The sequence below is a fragment of the Sorex araneus genome, chromosome 1 (assembly GCF_027595985.1).
Source record: "Sorex araneus isolate mSorAra2 chromosome 1, mSorAra2.pri, whole genome shotgun sequence".
Classification (NCBI taxonomy): Eukaryota; Metazoa; Chordata; class Mammalia; order Eulipotyphla; family Soricidae; genus Sorex; species Sorex araneus.
Window position 1 is genome coordinate 26,765,742 of NC_073302.1, and position 22,478 is coordinate 26,788,219.

Genomic DNA, 22,478 nt, shown 5'->3' on the forward strand with positions numbered 1-22,478 from the left:
ATTTTCTGAATACATGCCACACACTCTTAGGTATCAACAACACTGAAATTAACATACACATATGTGCATACACACGTATTTTTACCTACAGAAAAATTTCCCTTGTTCCCACTAATCCATATTCTATAGACTTGGGATTAAAAGCATTGGCAATAAATACCCATCAATAACTCCCATCAACTTCAAAACTTAATTCAAACATCCTAATTAGTCAGGGAAGGCCCTTCACATTCATTTCTTTTTTATGTCTTTCCTTTTTTCCTATCAACTTCAACTGTCCTAACTATATGTAGTTTTCTTTAACAAAAGCAAAAACATAACACCACATCTACCTTCATGTTATCTGAATACCTTTACCTCTCTCACTATCTGATTTCCACTACTCTTTAAGTTTCAATTCAGCTGTCATCTCTTCTGGAAAACTATGGCAAGGACAATGATGCTTGATAATATTTCATATTCCTTTTCCTGAATGTAAGTGCAGACTACATTTCCCAACTTCCTTTAAAAATTATTTGAGTCAGGCTATAGGGATAGCACAGTGGGTAGGGCGTTTGTCTTGCATGCGGACGACCCGGGTTCGATTCCCAGAATCCCATATGGTCCCCTGAGCACTGCCAGGGGTAATTCCTGAGTGTGGAGCCAAGAGTGACCCCTGTGCAATGTCAGGTGTGATTCAAAAAGAAAAAAAAAATCATTTGAGTTCATGTGATTAGTTCTGACTAATGGATGGTAAGCGAAATGTTCATGGATATCTTCCTAACTACCCCAAATAAAATCACAAAAATAATATTACAGGTAGTTTGTCCTTTTACTTTCCTCACTGAAATGACCTGGAGGTCTTTTTTTGAAATGACAGGATCCCAAATAGAAGTAACCTAGAACAATATCCCTATAAAGAAGAAAGCTACCCTGAAGAATTATCTGAATTTTGGAACTCTTCTACATCTGCCCATGAAGTAAACCCTTTGTTGTATTAAATTGCTGATTTCTGCTGATTATTTGTATTGTGTCAGAGCATATCCTAACCATTCCAGAAACTGTGATAAATAAAATACTAACTCATCAAATATGTATCACTATCACTTGTATTACTTGTCATCCCGTTGATCTTCGAGTTGCTCGAGTGGGCGCCAGTAACGTCTCCATTTGTCCCTGTACTGTGCTAGTGCAGCCCAGTGATATCTGTTTGCTCCAGGCACAGGAAGACCTGGAGGGATTCATTCAGGGATTTGATGAAGAAATCTGACCATTGAGTTGGAGGGTGGCCACGAGGTCTTCTGACGTCCCTTGGAATCCGGTCGGTAACAGCTCTAGTCCAGCAGTCGGCTCTGAATCACATTATATGACCGGCCCATTTGATTTTTGATGCGTTGGCAAACGAGACAGTGTCCCTGATTATTGACCATTGATGGAGGTCAGAACTTCGGATTCCTCTCACTTGAGTGAGATGTGATACTCCTAGCATAGCTCTTTCGATTCATCTTTGGGATACCCTAATAGCGTTCTCATCCTGTTTACGTAGGGCCCAGTTCTCTGAGGCATATGTTAGTGCAGGAAGAATGGTGGAATCGAAAAGATGTGCTCAGAGTCAAGGTTCTTCATTCTCTTAACCACTTCTTCGACACTCTTGATGGCATTCCACGCTGCTCTCTTCCTCCTGTGCAGTTCTGGCACCAAGTCGTTCCTCATGTTGATTTCTCAACCCAGGTACACATAGCGGCTGCATTTGGAGATGTTCGTTCCATTGAGAGCTTCAGGGACCAGTTTGTTTTTCATGAACATTGTTTTGTTAAGATTCAGCTGCAGTCCGACCTTTCCACACTCGTGGTCAAGTTGGCCAGCATTTGTGCCGCTTGGCTAATGTTTGATGTTATGAGAATGATGTCATCAGCGAAGTGAAGGTGCTGTAATTGCCGACTGTCTATCTTCACTCCCATTCCTTCCCATTCTAGTCGTCGAATAATGTTCTCAAGGGTGGCACTGAAGAGTTTTGGTGAAATGGTATCACCCTGCTGTACCCCTCTCTTTACATTAATGATAATTTCCTTGTAGAATGGTGAGATCCTAGTGGTGAATCCACAATTTAGCTCGCGGAGTATTTTGATATACTGAGTTTGAATGCCCTGTTTGGCCAGGGCTTCGATGACTGCCTCAGTCTCAACAGAATCGAAGACCTTCTTTAAGTTGATGAACGTTAGACAGAGAGGCATCTTGAACTCTAGCGAAACTTCAATGAGTTTGGTCACTGTGTGGATATGGTCTATCCTGCCCTTCAGAACCTGGCTTGCTTGCATGGTTGTCCTTCATCTAGTGTTCTGCCTACTCTATTCAGGATGATACGAGTGAACAACTTGTAGACAACAGACAGCAGGCAGATTGGGCGATAGTTGCCGATGTCGTGGATGTCTCCCTTCTTGTACAACAGAACGGTCCTACTGGTTTTCCACTGAGACGCAACCTTGCATTGAGACAGGTAGCATGTGAAGAGTTGAGCCAGTGTATTGATGAGTACTGGCGGCAGATTCTTCAAGTGTTTGGGTCTGACCTTGTCCGGACCAGGTGCTATATGCATCTTTACCAATGAAATGGCGTGTCGGATTTCAGAAGAAAGAATGTTGGGAATGACATCCATCCTGCAAAATTTGGTACGTTGGCAGGTGAATATGGCTGTCAAAGAGATCTGAGTAGAAGTCGTGAATAATCCTCTCCATTGCCTTTCTGGAAGATGTGATAGATCCATCAGGATGTCAGAGGGCAGCCATCTTGGTCTTGTAGTTGGCGAAGGACAGGCAAGCATTGCGAATACTTTTCCCGGCTTCTGCTGCACTGGCCAACACTGCTGCTCTTCTCTCTTTGAGGTCTTGCTTTATTGCATCTCTGCACAGCTTTGTGAGCTCCAACGTTAGCTTGTGGTTGCCTGAGGCTTGCGCCAAACCACGTTGACTAATGAGCTGAGAGTTTCTGAAGACAGGCGTCTGTTTGTGGCTTTCTCACTCTTGGCATTCTTCGCACAGTCATGGAGGTGCTGAACCAGTCGATCGTATTCCTCGTCAATGTTGTCAAGGACGGCATCTTCCCACATTGCTGCACTAGTGCCAAAGAGCTCCCAGTTGGTGGTCATTCTGGGCGCTGCCTTCTTAGACCTAAATTTTGCAGACTTTTCTCCCCACTCTGTGAAGTAGAATTTTGCACGAAGGAGACAGTGGTCCGATCCCATTTGGAATTTTGGGACAACAGCGACATCGATCAGGCAAAACCTTTGATTGAATATGGTCAATTTCATTGTGGAACTGTCCACCGGGAGACTCCCATGTCCAGCGTTTAGATTCGGTCTTCTGGAACTGAGTTACCATGGGTGGTCTTGGTCGACATGATGAACTCAGTATCTCACCCTGATTGTTCCATTCTAGACCATGTGTCCCAATGTAGAGTTCTTTGGGCGACCTTCTCGGACCTATCTTGGTATTAAAATCACCAACAATGATCTTGTAGAAGGTGTGATCTTCTTTATAGAATGTCTCCAGTTCCATGTAGACCCTCTCAATTTCTTCTTCATCATAGTTGGAAGTTGGCGCATAGACGATGAAGATAGAAACTGCAGGCAGTGAGCCACATCTATTCAAGCATAATCGTCCAATTTGGGTTGTTAGGCATTCAAATGAATTAATGCTCATGGCCAAGTTCGTGTTGACAAGGACACCAATGCCACCAATGCCTCTCTTATCACGTTTCGAGAAACAATTCTCCAGTGTCAAAAATGGCGTGATGAGACCGGGAAACAAGATCCTCTGTCTGCCTCCTCCAATCTCTGGCATCTGAGGGAGGGGTCAAACCCAGATGCCCCACCCTACCCAAGCCAGATAAATACCTCACTGGCTGACCCCCACTACATCCACTACCCAGGCACCGCCATGCTCCAGGCTGCTCTCCGCGAGCTTTGTGGCCGCGCCACACACCATAAGACACTTAATACCCATTATTCCCGCACCATATTTGATAGGTTTAAATTTGGTGTGAACCATGGTAACAACTCTAAGGGCGATTGGAGGCCGCCCTAAAAGCCTTCGTCCCTCTCGGAGAGCCTGGCAAGCTACTGAGAGTATCCCGCCCACACAGCAGAGCTTAGCAAACTACCCATGGCGTATTCGATATGCCAACAACAGTAACAACAATTGGCCTCATTTATCTGTCACTGAAAGAGCCCCCAGTATGGCAGCATTAAGAAAGATGAGCAAGGAGAGGCTGAAAATATCTCGGGGATGAACTAGACTGCCAAAACAAAGAAAGGCTAAAATGATTGTCTTTCAATGCACGTATGCTGGCATCAGAGGCATCCATCGAGAACCTGATGGTGCAAGTGCAGAAGATCAAGTACGACATCGTTGGTCTGACTGAAATGAGGAGACATCAAATATGTCTCTGGTCTAAATCCTTTTCTTTAAGCAACTTATAGTACATGACAGAGAGAAATTAAGGTACCTAATTGGCTAGCCCTGATACAAACATCCTAACATGTCAGGAAAAAGGCTTCCACATTCATTTCTGTTCTAGAATAATTACTCTGATAATAGTTGGTGGATGGGACAAAAGTGACAGACTGGAAAGAAATGAGAAACCAATGAGAACAAGATTATCACAAGTCAGTACTAGAAGCCATCCAGAGCACTCTTGCTCAGTGTGCCAGACATCCATAGTGTTAGTCTTCCTTTCTTTTTCCTATATCTCATTGCATGTGTGTGTATGTGTGTGTGTGCGCGCACGTGTGTGTTTTACAATACTTGTATCACTTGTCATCCCGTTGCTCATTGATTTGCTCGAGCGGGTGCCAGTAATGTCTCCACTCACAGTACGCATGCTAGTGTAGCCCAATGGTGTCTACTCGCTTCAGAAACACGAAGAGCATCAAACTATTCATTTAGGGTCTTGACAAAGAAGTCTGATCATCTCATAGGTGGGCGGCCAGGCATTCTTTTGACGTCCCGTGGAATCCAGTCAGTAATGGCTCCAGTCCAGGTCATTTCGAAATCTCATTACATGTCTGGCCCATCTGATTTTCAATGACTTGGCAAACAAGACAGCGTCCCCGATCCTCAATCGTCGATGGAGGTAGGAACTCCGGATTCCTTCTCTCACTTGAGTGAAACTTGTGATATTCCAAGCATAGCTCTTTCGATTCCTCTTTTGGAGACCTGAATAGCATTCTTATCCTGTTTTCGTAGGGCCCAGGTCTCTGAGGCATATGTTAGTGCAGGAAGAATGGTGGAATCAAAAAGATGCACCCGGAATTGGAGGTTTGTTGTCCTCTTAACAATTTCTTCGACGCTCTTGAAGACATTCCACACTGCTCTCTTCCTGCTGCACAATACTACTAGTGATAATTTCCTTTGACAGAGTTCCAAAACCACACCAATCACCAGTGTACCCATCTACCTCTCCAGGACCTCCCTGCCCCTCCCTTCAACCTCCCTGACAAACACACACACACATATACACACAGACACAAACACACATTTTTTGTGGATCAGTTCTCTTATTGTCTTTGATAGTCTTTCTAAGCGATAGTGAAATGAAATGAATCTAATATTCCACTGGGATCATTAGGGTCCCCTCAAAGTCTGCAGCCTAACAGAGGAGTTTATATCTGGGTGGGTTAGGAAGAGAGAAAATAGAGATAACGTTTATCTATATATGTGTGTGCATATATATATATGTATATATATATATATACATATATATGTGTGTGTGTGTGTATGTGTATGCCACAAACTTTCTTTTTAGGCTCCAAGTGTATAATAATCCTTTTGGATGAGAATCAGTTTGGGGCCATAAATCATCAGGGTCATCATTTCTTTAGGGAGACATTTGCAATAAGCCTTGGGTTAGAAGGAATGTAAATTTTCTGGAAGTCTGAAAAAGATGAATAAGCATTTTATTTTTTTTTGGTTATTCATTCAGAGTGTATAACCCCCTCTCCTTTCTGAAATAAAACAGGGCTGTCAACTTCATATGCTTCACTCTAGGTTTCTGGAAAGCATAACATGTCAAGGGCCTGGAGATTCAACCCCCCTTCCCATGGCCTCTGCCTGCAAGACTGGTCACAGGCAGCCATCCTGGAGTGAAGACTATCCGGCACTGAAGAGGAAGTCTGAGCCAATGAGAAGCATGGCAGGAGGAAGACTTCCAGTTTTTAGCCTCTCTGGTCAGATACCCTGAGGGTGAATATGGATGGGAAAGAATGAGAGTATTTAGGCCATAAGAATCCGCGGATGTCCTCAAAACAGGCACTGCCTTAAGGCTCTGGGTCAACATGCTAATGCTAGTTCCTCTTCTTCCTTATGTCCAGAAGTCTTCATACATAAGACAATAAGAACTGTTTGACTCAGATACCACTGGGAAGCCTATTTTTAATTCAATTCAATGCACAAATCAGTGACTACTCCTGAATGCTGGTTCCTGGGCTGAGTGCTAGAGTTCTATAGTGCTAGTATACCCAGGGAAGGTCCTCAAAGATCTCCATTTAAGTGTATTTGGTTTAGAAATAATTGCATGCATTTTTAAAAGTCACAATAGATACATATGGCAAAGGGAAGAAAGAGGGATCAAAGGAATTATTAGTGTTGCTGAAAGAGCAGGGAGAAGGTCTGAAAAGACATTTGGGGGGAATAAAATCTGTGAACTTGCCTTTGAAGGTCCAAACGTAATAGCCATCGTGAGTAGAATTTACAAAGAGAGAAGTGTTGGACATGGGAAATCAGGGAGTAAACCTTATTAGCTCAAGGATGTGAGAATGTTTCCCAATTCTAGGGCATTATCCTTCTACCTTGTCTCATGTGTTCCCGTAGTGACCTTACCCCTTTTGTATCAATTACTCAAGAGAAAGCAAGTACAAGGAGTCCACACAAGCTTCTCATACTGAGTCTGGAGAAAAGAGAACAAAAATGTGTGATCATAGAGCAGGCCACTTATGCTACCACTGCTAAGAAGGTTGTATTATTTTTTCTCTTCTCCCATATTATCTAATTTATGGTTTATATGGTTGACCTTCAAACAACATAAGGGTAAGAGATATCAGTTCTCCCTAAAGTCAAAGGTCAAAAATCAGTGTAGAACTTTCAATCCCTCTCAAACAACAAATGTGTCTTGGTAGAGGGCAAGATTGTTTTCAGGACTCACTCCCACCTCCAGGGACATTAAAATCATCTAACATTTAGTCTCTCATGCTTAGCTCTCCATAGCCAGGTCCCATGTTGGAATTGATTAAATTTCTGGATGCAGAACTGGATGCAACCTCAAACAAGCAAAAACGTAAGGATAAGTGGATCCATGTAGTACAAACCCAAGCCTATACTACTCCAGGGTCAATTGTATACTCATATGTAAGCATAAATGTATTGGATCTATAACTGTGCTCAACTCCAAGACTCCTCCCTACCTAGACTCTCACCTCTTCTCTTTTCTTTACTGCCTTTCACCTCTTCTATTTCTTCTCCAAGATTCTCTTTGTTCACAACCATAGTGGTGGGGATCATGCAAGAACTAAATGGCATAACCATGCAGAGTATTCAAGGAGAATTTAATTTTAAAGGTACAAGAACCACTTTAAAGGTATAGGTAGGGTTAAGAAAAAATAGCAAAGATAGTGAAACCAGGGCAAATGGGGTTCTAATCTTGAAGGACCCAAGATAATAATTGCAAAACCGAAAGAAGAAGGTAGAGGGAAAGCCCAACAGGTTGGAGCACATGTTTTGCATGTAAAAGGCCTGAGTGCATAATCCCCAGTATTGCATGGTCCCCTGAATACCAAAAGCTATGTTTGTGAGCACTAGGCTGGAATATCACCTAAGTACCACCAGCTGTGGCATAAAAACAAAAATTAAACAATAAACAGAGATATGGGTCTTATGGAATTTTCCTATTTGCTACTGTGATCTTCAATCAACATTTCCTACATTCAACACCACTTGCAGGAAAAAGGCAAGAGGAGGGGCTAGAGTGATAGCACAGTGGGTAGGGCATTTGCCTTGCATGCAGCTGACCTGGGTTCAATTCCCAGCATCTCATATGATCCCCTGAGCACTGCCAGGGGTAATTCCTGAGTGCAGAGCCAGGAGTGACCCCTGTGCATCGCCGGGTGTGACCTAAAAAGCAAAAAAAAAGGCAAGAGGAATATACCCTCACCTGAGTTTCCTCCCTCATTCTCATCTTTTATTGTACCTTTCATTTTTAAACCAGACGTCAAGGAGTTTGCTAAAGTATAGACCATAGACTATAAAGGCTAAGCTTCAGAACACAGCTAGTCATCTAGCATAACTAGCATAACCACCTCATGTGCTTTCTTCAGCAGGCTTCTTTGTAAGCATGATACCCTTATATTACTATGCTTCATACATGAGAGTTTTGTCATTGTGTTTTACATATAGAATCATATTGCACATTTACTTATCTTGTTTTTCTAATTCAACATTAGCTCACAGGCAAACCCTCCTAGCCATCTGTATCTTTGCATTCATTCTCTTTTTTTCTTTTTGAAATTGCTACAAAATGTGTTGTAAGATCATGCTGGTAATTCTTATTTTCCAGGTGCTTTTGCCAGTATAAGTATTGCTGCAGAAAAGTTCTGAATATATATTCCCTTGTGTATTCATGGGACTTTTAACTATTCCATGAATTCCCAGTTGGTTTAATAATCTACTTGAGATTTTCTGGCCCTTCCTCTTAATTTTCTTATAAACCTTAAAGTGCTCATCAGAAATAGTTTTCAGGATTATATTTGCATGTACATAAGTGTGACTTTAATCAAAGTTGTCAGAATGCAATCATCTTCTACGAATATTCAATAATAACCAGCAAGGTTTAGCCTCTACTCATAAGTCATCCCCTCTAGGAGAACACCCCCAATCTCTCTACTCTATGGTTATCACTAATCCTGATCTGCCTCTTTTTATTCACGCATATATCTTACCCAAAAATCACTGAATCTGATCTGCCTCTCTTTATCTACTCATCTATTTCACTCCAAAACCTGAGACTTGGTTCTCTGCATCTCTGCACCTAGCTATATCTGCATCTCTGTCTCTTAGTTTGATGTCTTGCAATGAGTTTGATTTTCATGTTTGTTTTAAAAAACAAAACAAAACACTGAAGTAACAGAAAAAAGATAAAGGAACCTTTTCACCATCTTCTTTGGCTTCCCAAGGTGGAAAAATTTGCATGGAACTTTGTGATATACTATACTAATATAGAACTGAGGTTCTATATCCATACAAATTGTGCCACAGAGTGGAACATTTCGTAATGTTCCACTTCTTGGACCTTGAGCTTAAAAAATGAGGGCAAATAATGAGGAGCAGGCATCTGACAGGGAAGAATATGAGAAGACCGCAGAGCATAGATTCGACCTTCCCCAGTTTCATAGTGTTCGCCTTCTTATTATTAGGAAGGGACAATAAAAACAAAACACCAATTCATTGAAAACATCTCACAATAAAGCATTGTCCCAAGCCAAAAAAAAAACCTTGTTTTAACATTTTCCATTTGGGTTCATTAACTCTCTTCCTCCCCAAAGTGACTCACTGCAGAGCATGTTGTCACTGTCACTAGCTAGTTGGTGAGGTTATCACCGGAGTCTTTCTTCTCAGAGGCAATTCCCTCAGCAGACATAAGAGGAACTGACAAAGCAACAATGATGTTTTTGCTCGTCAAAAACAGAAAAATCGTTGTCTCGAGTGTTTTTTAATGCATTTACTTTTTGTTCTTTGCATTTTAATATTTGCTTGCTTGCCTGGTTTTCTCCAAGAAAGCTTAAATACATTGTGTTCTGGAAAAATTTATTTGTCTTAGCCTGAAACTGCCAACAATGTTCTCAGTGGACCTGATTGAGACCACCATGTATGGAGCTAAATGAAAACACATCTTTTGCTGAAAGACCTGGACTTTGGTAGATTGATTCATGTCTGTGTACCCTGCTAGTCCCAGAGAGATGATGTTTGGGAGAGGCGGAGGATGAAAAGCAACCAACTGAGCTTCCATCTATAACTAGTGACTTTTAAGAACACTCATTGGAAAAGTTGATTTCATGGAGTCAGGTTATCCAATGAGGATGATAACTTGAGTTTGTGGGCAGGCATAGTGATTGGTGATTCATTATAAGTAGCACTGTAGCACTGTCATCCCATTGTTCATCAATTTGCTTGACCAGGCACCAGTAACATCTCCATTGTGAGACTTGTTTTACTGTTTTTTGCATGCCAAATACTTTACAGGTAGCTTACTGGGCTCTCTGAGCGGGACGGAGGAATCAAACCCTGTTCAGCCGAATACAAGGCAAAAGCCCTACCCTCTGTGCTACCGCTCTAGTCCCATTATGAGTATCTGGAATAAAATCGAAGGAATTCTGGAGTCTGGATTCTGGAGAAACAGGAGACTACAGCATAATAGAGGAAGAATAATCAAATTCTATTCCAGGGTTTCTCAACTTCAGTACATTAAACAATAACCTAGGGGCTGGAGGTATGGAGTGAAAGTACAGTGGTTAGGGTATTTGCTTTGCATGAAACTGACCTGAGTTGATTTGACCTTTCCACAATGGACAAGAATGTAAATACTTTACGGAGTACCTTATTATTAGATGATTTTACTCTCAAAAGAATAAATGTTGAATGTCTAAATAATGGTTTGATTTGACTTAGCTTGGCTCTTCTTTTATCTTTCTTTTATTTTCTTTTTAAAAGGAAATTCTCCTTTTTTTGACTTTAAGTATTGCCAGAAAGAATTTCTTTTAAGAATGACCCTCTCCTTGATGGTGGGTACACGAATTGGCGATTCAGCCTCCATGTCACTCTTCTCAGTTTGAAGAGTTTGGTAAACCATACATTTTATGACATGGAATAAAAATTTTAAGTAAAGATCATTTTTTTGGTTTCTTATCATCACTACTGCTTAGAGAGGTTGTGATTTTCTGACAGCAGGTTACAGGGTCTACTCAACAAAATTCTGAGCAATGACAAATAGTTACTTGTGTAGACATCAACTTTACCTGATTTTTTTATTTCTGGGTTGCAGGTTCAGATTGCCATTCTGCTCCTGTTTTTGTACAGTAGTTGCTACAATGAAAGGATAGTTACTCCAACCCAAGATGTACTCAGTTCCAGTGGTATCCTTAAAGTGTTAGGCTCTCCTGCACCAAAAAGTATAGTCTAAAACCTTTTCCTTCAGCTTTTACAACTAGTCTGAAATAGATTGTGTTAAATCCTTTATTCTTTAAAATACCTTGTAATTTTTGTTTCCTATCTTTAAACATATATTTTCACCTGAAGTGTACAGTTTTATGACCTTCTTTTTGGAATCCAAAACCATTAACTTTCCAATGTCTTCTACTTAGATGCAAATAGGAGTTATTTGGAGTAATAATCAGCCCCAGAGCTAACTTACTTCCTGGCGACTGCTCTCCTGACCTGTCCAGTTATTCTCTTTCTAATAGAACCCTCACCTCAAAGAACCCAGTAGCCAATTCTTCTGACTATGCATAGGACTCCGTACAACTCCACTTTTAGTTTAGGGCAAGAATCTGCCTTGCTAAGTTTAAACAGTAAAATCAATCAGAGAAAGCAACTCAGTGTCCATTTTGTCTCTGAAAACAGAGTGGTATCTTGAGTTTCTTGAAACACATGAACATACCAAGGATGGAAATCAATGTTTGTTTGTCTTGGGAGATCATCAAGTCTCTGATAAATGACCAGCCATACCTGAGTTTCAGCCCACTCCCTACTTGGAAGAAATGTACCATGCATGTTCAATCTCTCAGGATGTCAGTTTCTCAGCTCCAAAGACCAAACAAATTAATCTTTGAGACTCCTAGTAAATGCTGAGCAATGGTAGTTCCTTCTCATTAATTCCATCTTAAAAGATTTTAACCAATCATGGAGGTGGATTTTTATAACATACATGAGTTGAAAAGGACCAGCATGACCAGCATGATAACTGGCAGAGTTGCCAGTCAATAAATGCTTGTTAAACTAATAAATTAATTGTCAAAGAATGTAATTTAATAATTTTACAACTCCCTGTGAAACTCAAAAACTTGGGGCAACTTGCCAGTCAAATAACTAATTGGTGACAGAACCAAGGATCAACCTATAACCCTCTATTCCCAATCAGTGTTCTCTCCTAAATTCATTTTTAACAAAACCATATACAGTTCTCAAAATGATTTGTAGTAAAAATCACGCTGATTTATGGAAAGCAAATCATAAATTATCCTCAAATACTCAATTCTGAGCATCTGAGACCCATTTTATATGGAACAGGAATTCATATTTCCTATTGAAAATCACTTCAGGGACCAAGGATTACAGAGCCTATTTCCCCAAAGCAAATGTTCCCCAATTCTACATCAGGCTCTAAATAAGATGTGCAGCATGAGGCAAAATCGAAAACACTGGATGTTGGAATGTGGAGGGAAGGAAAAGAGACCTTTATACTGCGTGCTCAAACAATTGCTTAGAAACTTTCTCCTTTTGGGCAGGGAGAGGAGTTTGAAGTCTGGACAAGGACATCCTTAGTGATACAAAAATATTATGAGTCGGCAACCTGAACTACTATGATTCACGGCAAAAAGTCCCATTAAGCAAATTAAATCACCAAAAGAGACAGAGGAGACAGAGGAATATGAGAAGCAGTTCAGTAAAACTCTATGAGGAGGAATCACGAAGTTCAGAGAAGGGGCACCTCTAGAGAAAATTGCCATCGATTTAAGTGAAACAGTTCAGAAGTTTAGAAATAATAGGATCGTGAGGACGGCTTATTTTTCTGGTCCGTATTCCACGTATCTCTTCTCCCTGCAAAACTCCCAAGGCAGATTCTTCTTGGGGATGAATTAGGCCGGGTGAAGAGAACAGGATTCTTGCCCATAATTTTTTCAGCATATCTAGTTGATTTATCTGTTGATACCACTGTGTTATGGCAGTTAAAACACTGCAACATTAGAACAAGCTGGAACAGACTTCGGGCATTCATAAAAGACATATGAAAACCACATGTAAAAGACGTGGGAGAACCGGTCCAGATAAGAAAAGGGATACAAACATTTGCAATCCTTTGCTTACTGCTGAACTAAGTGAGGAGTTTGCCTGCCTGGTGGCTCTGGGACCTGGTCACCTGTTGAATGCAGGAGAGGGAGGCAGGAGGGACTCACCTCGGTTCTGAGACAGGTGAATGACAAAAGCAAGTAGAATGAATTTCATCCTCTTAGTTAGAGGAGCTGTCCAGACCCATAGAAGTTAACCACACTCCTCATTTCCAACCCCACCTACTTTGAATCCACGCTCCGCTTGATCCATTAGGGAGAAACTGGAGCTGTTTCGTCATTCTCTGGCTAGAACACTGAATTTTTTCATTTTCTTAGGAGATAGTCCAAAGGGGTTTAGGGTCAGAGATTAGAACGCAAATCTTTTCGATCATAAATATGTAACCTTAGGTGCAAATCTCAACCCCTCTTCTGAGTCCTCATTGGCAAAGTGATGGTGATAATTATTTCCTCGCCTATTTCAAGTGCAGAAAGTGGAAACGTTTCAGTAACTCAACAGGAAGGTGAGGAATTGGAACTCCTAAATTTGGTCACTAATAAATTTTTTCCTATGAGAGGAAACCTCAAAGAAATAACCTCAAATGTAGGACATAGACTCCATTTGTGAACTCTCTAAGCTAAAGCAATGAGTGTCTTACTTTATATAATAAAATATAATAAAAAGCTGTTAGCATTGCTTATACTAATTTTAATTTCTTTATAAAGAGTTTCTAGAGCTTCTTATTTATTTACTTTCTATAAGTCCTTCACTCTTCACTCTGCCCCTTTACTTGTGTTGTTGATATTATTGTTGCATTATGGGGATTGCATACACTTCTAACTGTTGTGCTCACATATGTTTTTGCTGTAGGTCTTGCCAGAGGTCACATTTGGCTGTGTTTGCACTCCTTTAGCTGCAGGCCTCCCACATGTACTTGCCAAACATGCACTTCCTGGCCATAGTGCTCATGTACCTTTAATTGTCCTGCTTGTCGAGATTGCACTCCCTTTTGTGGTGCTCACAATTACCTGAATATAGTGTGGCCAGAAACGACTAGCGTGGCTTGAATGAGTACAAGAGAGTTTCCAGATTCAAACACTCAAGCTGTCAGGATAGAATTCTAGATAGTGAAATTCTAATTTCAGATAGTGCACATGTGACCTCATGGAATTGAATTCATGACCATATACTTGCAACATTATAAGGCAGATGCTCCAAGTCAATGTTTCTCAACCATTTTCCAATCCAGCGTTTTTTCCTTCCCCAAATTCCACCGGTTGGCCTATCACTGTCTCATTATGGGGATCCTTTTTACTCAATTGTCACCTGTGATTCCCTTAGTATATCCTGGGGCCCTAAAAGGATATGTGAGATACACTATGTTAAGTCACTGTGTTATTTTTCTGGACCATGAAGTTGTTTTTGTCCTATTTTGTTTTGCTTTGTTTGTTTTGTTTTATGCTGTTTTGCTTTGCTTTGGGCTACACATGTGATGCTTGGGAACTACTCCCAGCTCGGTGCTCAAGGAATTAGTATAATTAAGCAAGTAGTTCCAGGGATTAAATCCAGGTTTTGCATGCAAAGACTGTGCTCTGACATTTTGAGCCCTGGAGATGGCCCTTTGAGGGGATATTTCTACAGCCCCTTAAAATCATTTCAATGTGATATAAAAATATCTTAAAACCCATAATAAAAAACATAGCAAAAAATATTCAAACCATGTAACCATGGGCTTCTTGGGAAGAAACCATGATTCAATCTTTATCTGAGAGGAAAATAATACAGAACCTAAGAAATTCTATGGAGAAATCAGGATTTAATCCTGTCTTGGATCTATAAGTGTGCCCTTTGTGGCACAGACAGGTCATATCTTAAGCTCCCATTTCCTTCATATTGCCAACTATGTTGATTAAAGGCAAGAAACCTTCTTGGAACTCTACTCCACACGCAAAATCAGAAGGGAAAAAGATCAGGGTGGAAATCCTTTGAGCAGAGGCAGAGGCCTGGCTGGCTGTGCATGCATGGGCCCACCTGCATCTCACTCTAGGAGGGAGAAAAGTACTCACTGAGGGGCTGGAGTGATAGCACAGTGGGTAGGGCATTTGCCTTATACGCGTTCGACCCAAGTTCAATTCCCAGCTGGTCCCCCGAGCACCATCAGGAGTAATTCCTGAGTGCATGAGCCAGAAATAACCCCTGTGCATTGCTGGGTGTCACCCAAAAAAGAAAAAAAAAAAGGTATTCACTGCTCTCAGAAGCTCCTCTGCCCAGAAAAGCTGCAGGAGGAGCGAGCCAAGAGGTGCCGTGAAGGAGCCTGCTCAGCAGACGGGGGAGCACCGTGCAAAACAAGACTTCTGAAAACAAGACGCTTCAGCATTGCTCAAGGCTTAGAAACCACCATCCCTATCTAGAAAATTGAATCTGTCTTGAGGTTAGAGTTCTAGTTTATGATCCTCGACTCCTCATGCCAGAAATGAGCTCAGTCGAAAGTGCCATTAACTACCTGCTGCTGGGGTAGATTCCTGTCCAGATTCTTTTATCAGTCAGCTGCCTATGAGAAGCTAGATAGTGTTTCATGTCATCATTACCCAGAGAGCACAGCATTCTGCTGCTGATGTTTCCTGCAAATCCACTCCTCTGGGACTGGCAGAAACTCCAAGAAGATCATGGACCAGTTCTCTTCTCCGTACTTGCCTGATCTACAAACCACTATACCTGGAATAAATGCAAAGTGAGTGGCACCCCAAAGTGGCTTATCTCTTCTTCCTCAAGCCTTTCACTCTTTTTCCATCCTCCACACATCCCACCAAGGCACATACAAAGACGAGTCAGGCTCCACGGAGTATGGCCAATGGCTGTCTCTTTCTAACCTTCTCAGAATGATTGTCACACAAACTAGGGCATGTCCATTCTATCCTCTCTACTGTGCTGGGGGCTGTCATGTAATATGGTCTTGATTTTATCTTCACAATCACCCAGCAAGTTGGAATCATTATTCCCTCTCCATACCCACTGCAGAGAGAAGACACATACTCTTTGCCCAGGCTCAGACATCATCATCTGGTCTTCAACATTTGTTCTGGCCTCACTAGAACTGTGGCTAATGGAAACAGACACCCTAATCATACGAGAAGGCTTCTAGCCTCAGTACCCTTCCAAACAACAGTGTGGTCCTGGATGCTCAACTTAACTAGCTCTGAGTCGCAGCTCCATCCTGTTTGACTATTGCCTATGTGCAACATGGGTTTGTGGTGTATCTCTGCCCAGCGCTTGGCATTAAGTTCCTGGAATGGTTGGTGTCAGTGAAAATGCTCTAAACGCTTCGAGCAGATGCACAGTCACCTTCTGAAAGAAGCAGGCAACTTTATAATGATGCCCAGGGAGAAGCTGAGGGGTGCACCAATGTGTGAACTAGTTTCTGGAGTCCAGCCTGTCCCTGTCAATTTTCTAATGCAGGCCAAGTGGAGTCCAAGGATTTTATAGACCAGTGTGATCCCAGCAACTCTGCTAGAAGCCTCCTGAACCCATCTGCTTAGTGTACTTTTTAGCTCCATGATTTGGAGTGTCAGTCCTTTGGAACTCAGTTTCTTTTCTCACATAAAGCTAGAAGGTAGTACCTTACCTTGTATAGGGTTGTTGTAAAGGGAAATGCTGTGAATGCTTTGGCCCAGTGCCCAGGATCTGAGGGAAGTTCAATGGATGTTTTTACCTTCACGTATCAGTCTTACGAACTTGGTTAGACTTGCATGCAGCATTCAACTGCTGCTCTGAAAGCAGTATCAGAATGGAGGCAGAGATCAATAAGGACTTCTTCCCTTGCAGTATGTAGATCTGTGGGGAACTCTCAACAGAAGTGCTGCTAAAAAGGAAGGACTATTTCTAAGAAAGGTTTCTCAAGGATCAGCCACTACTAGGTATCCTGTGTCTGACCTCCAGAGAGTAAAAAAATAGAATAAAATTAAAATAAAACAAGAAAAAACACCAGTGGGACTGGAGCAATAGCACAGCGGGTAGGGCATTTGCCTTGCATGTGGCTGACCCAAGTTTGATTCCCAGCATCCCATATGGTCCCCTGAGCACCACCAAGAGTAATTCCCAGTGCAAAACCAGGAGTAACCCCTGTGTATCACCAGGTGTGACGCAAAAAGCAAAAAAAAAAAAAAAAAAAAGGAAAGAAAAACTACCAGAGCCGGTATACGAACGAAGTAAGGCACTTAACCTTGCATGCAGCTGATTTCAGTCAAATCCCCAACACCACATATGGTCCTTCAAGCCTTTCTATTTTCTTAAATTTAATTTTTAAAAGTTTTTCATAATAATTTATTACATCCAATATACCAGTCCCCACATCATTACATCATCCCACCACCATTATTTCAAATTTTCCCACCACCACCCAAATCTGCCCCCAAAGACGGTACTAAATAAGTTAATTTGTATTCCTTATTATGAATAATCCTCTAAAACTGATCCAAAAGAATTTCCTTTGAGGAAAGTGAGTGAATATTGTTCTATCTCACCTGTAGCCATTATCCCTTGTATAAAACATTACTAATATGTTGTTAGGGGTTGCCCCTTGTGTGCTAATACACACATACACACATACCAGACACACAGGCACACACACACACATATATATATACATAGAGAGAGAGAGAAAGAGAGAAAGAGAAAGAATGATTGAGTGATTGATTGAATAGGTTGCCTTCTACTTTACATCAAATGTAGTGTGCTACTCTTGCTAAAACAGTGGGGTAAAGTATGAGATGTTGCTCCAGGAATTCTAAAATTTTAAATAGGGTGATATAGGATATAGCTGGAGGTAAATTTTTAACTGGATGGTGACTTTGGGGGTGCAGAGGCATCTCTGTGGCATATTGCTTTCTTTCTCTTCTGAGACTTAATTGTTAGTCTCGGGATCATGGCCATTAATAAGCTTATATGGTTCCGGAGGAGGTTCATGACTGTGACCAATAGGCTCCCAGAAAAAAAGGGGAGCTGGGGGCAGGTTGCTCATTCCTGACTCCATGAGAGTCTGGAGATTTTAGTTACAAAACCCACATACCCGAGTTTTTCAGCAGATTCATTCTTATGGATGAGGCTCATTCTGAGCCTGTGTAGATCACCCATGAGCATGATGGCGATTGGGTTCTGGAGGGTTTTGGCTGCCAGGGCTCTGTTGGGGTGGATGGAGGGACATACCTGCCCCCCTCCAGGATCCCCTGGATGAGACAACCTGACACAGGGTCTTGGAGGCATCTCTGCAGAGTTTTGCTCTCTCTCTTTCAAGATTTATTTGTGAGTCCCTGGGTCATGGCCATTAATGAACTTACATGGTGCCAGAGTCAGTTCGTCGGTGTGACCACAGGCTCCCCAAAGAAGGAGGAGATGGGGGAAGTTCACCCATTCCCACCTCTGTGAGAGCTCCTCGAGCATGTCGGGGATCCTTTCTGAGCACAGAATCATAGGCAGTACCTGAGCACCTTCAAGTGTTGCCCCAAGCCCTTTCCCAAATATTTTGGGAAAAAAACAAGAATACACCATCTTTAGTCAATAACTTTGCCACCAGATCTTAATAACCAACTTTTACTTGGATGATTAAGGAATGGTACTTTCCAAAGGAAAGTTTAAAAGTTCATGTTCACCAGAAACTGTGAGGTTGATGCAGAATTGGGTCTCACAGATTGGATGGTTGCAGCTGGCTGCCAATTCCTCTGGTCCTTGGAATAAATCAGACATCCAGCCAGATGAATTGACTCACTCAAAGTAGGGACACACTCATTAGTTCAGGGAAAAGTGTCCTCTGGGAATCCATCCTTGTTTCTCTGCTTATACTCATCTTGGTTTCCAGTCAATTTAGTTCAACCTTAGGAAGAGAATGCAAAGAACACAATTTTGCTTCCTAATCTTCAGACTTAAGGCTTTCTTTCTGAGTCCAAGTTCCAGGTGTTCCTTTCAGACTTGTGAGCTTGGCTCATTCAAATATTTGGACAAAAAAATTACAGAGTGAAAACAAACGGGCTGTGGAAAACTCTAGAAAATGCTACTGGGATTTGGGAGAAAGGATGGAAAAACCAAACCCAGGAAGAGATGGGGAATGAGGAGGCTATGTGTCAGATACAACCTTGACACAGAGGCAGCAGTGGAAGTTTGAATATAGAAGATAACTGTATTCTAGGGCAACATCAACAAAGACGCAAACTAGACACATAAAAATCCTAAATAGTAGGGAGTTTTATGTATTTGTATTATTTAGTATACTCACACACAGCCTTCTACTTGTCTTCTTGATCATGAAAATTGACCTATGGTGGTGGTGGGTGGGTGAAGAATCTGAGTATGGCAGAAACTTCTACTAGTCACACTTATCTAGCTTTCTTGTAAACGCTAGGAAAGATCTTACTTTCCTGCTAACTTAAAGTTCCACAAGATAATTTGACTAAGGCATTGTGTTCAGAAGTGGTGTTCACTTCCTGCCAAAGCAATTGTCAACGCAGTAATGTCCATAACCTCTCCTCTTGCTGTGCAGGCTGGAAAGGCTGTATTTTCCAAATAGTATAGCTATAAGACAGTGGGGGCCACTTTATATATGGATCATGCATGGAGTCTCTTAGATCTTAAGTGAACTTTTCATAAGCAAGAAATACATTTCTGGTTTTAGGAATCTTTATTACAACAGCATAAACTAGCTTCATTAAGTAATACAAAAGTTTGTAAAAAATATCATTAAGTAATACAAAAGTTTGTAAAAATATCATTAAGTAATACAAAAGTTTGTAAAAATATACCATGAATTTGTTTCTCTGAGGATACTAATACCAAGCCTTCTGATGGCAGAGAGAGAGAGAAAGAGAGAGAGAGAGAGAGAGAGAGAGAGAGAGAAAGAGAGAAAGAGAAAGAGAGAGAGAGAGAGAGTTCTTCCCCTGGTGCCACGCTTCTGGAACATTGAGTTTGCCTAGTTCTATAGCAGATCAGCTCTAAAGAGCAACACTGCCAATGGCTTTGAGCTTTTGTGATACCGGGGTAAAGGTAAGTATTGTTGACAATCCCTCAAACTCATTGAGATTTATGTAACTTCAATAATGACCTCATAGCAGCATTTCATAGTAATAATGGCCACCATTTAGAAAATTACTGAGTCCAAAGTTGATACCTTACAGTTTTGACCAATTTCAGCTTTATATGACTCTTACAACATTTAAGTTATCTTCAACTTATAGATAAGAAAACAGGTTCAGGGAAGAGACATAATTTGCCCAAGATTTTTAGGGCTCAATGATAAGTTAATAGTACAAAGAGTTTTGGAAGTTGATAAGCTCCATTGAAACCAATGTCAGAAACACAAAAAGAGTGATAAATTATGAAAGGTTTTACACTCTATAAGGAAAAATTGTATTGGTTCTCCTGGAGCTGGGAATTCACTTTTCTGTTTGTTCTAAGTGGACCTCAAATATATAAGTAAGGTCCTTAATTAAAAGCTCAACAACAGAATCTCAACTCAATAATGAGAATCTTCTAGCACCCTAAGCTAAGCCATGGCTGAAGTGATAAGTCACCACGATAAAGAGTGAACTCCCCATTGCGAGAAGAATGTAAACAGAGCCTAGTAAACTATCTAGTGAGGACACTGTGGAGAGGTAATCTAGAAGCTGAGGATGTGAATGTGAGAGTGTGACAAGACTTCTAAATGGCTTTAATATCCCTTTCAACTGAGCCTCTGACTAAAGAGGACTTAGATCTTAATGCCTCTGCGTTAAGGTCTTAAGAAAAACCTAAATTGATTTTCATAAAGTTAAGACTTGGTCATATGTAGGGTATAATAGTAGAATAACAATAAGCTAACTAAAACAAAAGGAAGTGTTTGGACTGTAGGACCAAACTGGCTGCCAGAAGGGAAGGGGATAGGAAGGGTGAGTTAATTAGCACCAAGGGGACAAAAAGGAGGTAAAGTCCAGATAACTGCATTTTCACTAGAGTACGCACATCTGTGTATATGTTGATTCTCAACTATGTAGTGATACAATGCAACATCATTCCAATCAAAAATAATAAAAATAAAAATTTAAAAACTGGAACAAATTAGTTAGAACTTGAGGCCCACTTCTAACCATAGAGTTCCTCCCTCGTCAATGCAAGAAACTGAAAGGAATCTTTCTCCTAAGTTGTCTGGTAATAACCCTTCACATTTGCACTGGGCTTTGCAGTTGACAGAACTCTTCATTTCTTTATTGACCGTGATCCTTCCATGACCCTCTGAGCTAAAAGATTCCCAGAAAAAGCTCAGGGAAGGGAGGTCGTGTACATTGTCCCAAACAACAAAGCTGGGGACTTGTATATCCTTCTGGCACCCAGCACAATCGATATTCTTTACACTGTATCTCAGCCACCTTTCTGCAGGTCCAAAGATCGACCAGCAGCCTCGATCCAAGCTAGCTCTGATACTCCTCATTTGGTTTATGCGTAATGCCATGTTTACCTAGCTCTGCTTCTGCCAAGGTTTCTAATGCAATGCTCTTGCTCACGCAAGGAGCCTTTCACCTCCAGTCCCACTTTCTCCCCTGCAAATTCCTTCCTAGGAAAACACTGGACTTTTGAGAAGCCTGAACTGTTCAACTTTCCTTTGCAAACTAAGAAGTTGTTTTAAGCTTTGTGCAAGTCAAACATTCAGGAAAACCAGAAGCAAAGGGATCAGAGCCCAGGTGCCCAGGAGCAAGGTGCCGCCCATCTCCCCACAGCCTGCGCTCTGCTCAGAGGTTACCACCTCTTTTTAAGTGGCACTTCCACCTGCCTGCAGCCATCATTTCTTGGGCAAGAATCCCATCAGATTTTACAAGCCAGGCAGGGTCAGGCCTGGTGAAAAAAAATGATTGGAAATGCCCAGAGCAATAAAGGCAGCAGGCAGTTTCCCTGGGGAGTCCAGCGGGATGTGTGTGTGTGTGTGTGTGTGAGAGAGAGAGAGAGAGAGAGAGAGAGAGAGAGAGAGAGAGAGAGAGAGAGAGTCATGTGCTAGAACCAATGGAAAAGCAATGAGCAGGACAATAGCATAACTGGGTAGAGGGGACTAATTTGGGGTGGACCTATTGGGAGGAGTCAGGAGTTCGTGAAGATGACTTTGGAATAACGACTTCAGTTTTCACTGTTTTCAAACATCAGGATTACTACAGTGTAGGCTTGTAAGTTGTAACTATGCAGATTTAGGGTTTCTGTGAGAAACTATCCCCCTAACAAGCACCCTCCCACCCACCCCCCTTGCAACAAAACCTCTAATTATCAGAAATATCCCAGCTTCTGTTCTTCCTGTACCTATTGAATGTTAATGCGCTTATTAACTGTTTTTAATATCTCTGTCAACTTAATGACTCAATGGATCACGTTTTGAGAGCCTGGGGTGGGGAGATATATGGTATTGAA